Source organism: Tupaia chinensis, unplaced genomic scaffold (assembly GCF_000334495.1).
Source record: "Tupaia chinensis unplaced genomic scaffold, TupChi_1.0 Scaffold148698_1, whole genome shotgun sequence".
Classification (NCBI taxonomy): domain Eukaryota; kingdom Metazoa; phylum Chordata; class Mammalia; order Scandentia; family Tupaiidae; genus Tupaia; species Tupaia belangeri.
The window spans coordinates 1048101-1049024 of record NW_006208547.1 but is presented as its reverse complement, the minus strand read 5'-3'; positions in this window follow the sequence as shown (position 1 = coordinate 1049024).

Here is a 924-nt window from a genome sequence, read left to right as displayed (position 1 = left end):
ATATAATTAATATAACATATAAATATATTTATATTATTTATATATATAAATTTATAGATTTTATGTATGTGTGTTTCTGTATGCATATGTACACAGATATGGCATATATGACATGTACATGTAAATGACTAAAACAGCACCTGAACTGCCACATACACTGCCTGTACTTCAGTGAAGAGTGTTTGAATTGGACTCCGTGCTCATCTGTTAGCTCTACCAATTGTGAATGCAAAAAAAAAAAAATCACTTAGTGTTGAACTGAATGGTGGTAACGACTCCATTAAGACAGTCCAGTTCCAAGTTTTATAAATAATGCTACTCATAAACAAAGCATGTATACAAATCAATTTGAATTGCAAATACATCTGCAAAGGGGTAGAATGGTATTTATCTAGCTGTGTTTCACAGGAAGCTGCTTATGAACGTTTCTTTTGGGACCATTCTGTGGCACATTCAGAAAATCAGAAAAAAGCAAATGCAATGCTATTACATTTCTACCATGAAGAAAGAAGCATTTCCTCGTCACAGAGGGACAGCCATGTAGAGAAGCAGAGGTATCCGTTGAACCAGTGGTTCTGAAATATGACCCAGGAGCAGCAGCACCGACACCCTCAAATGTCTGGGCTTCACTCCAGATTTACAGAGGGAAGCCTGAGCGTGGGGACCGGCACTCTGTTTCAGCAAGCTCTCCAAGTCGTTCTGATGCAGGCGGAAGTATGAACACCACTGTACTAGGCTATGAAGCCTAGGGAAGAGCTGGTGCCTTTAGAGAGTGCATGTGAGGCTCACTCTGCTAGTTACATGGGGTGAAAAAAATGCACTTAGTTATGATCAAATGGACATCATTCCTAACTAACAAACAAAGCATGAGTGGGGATCATTTCATAGTTCAGGAATATCCATCAGCACTATAAGAGACAAGTT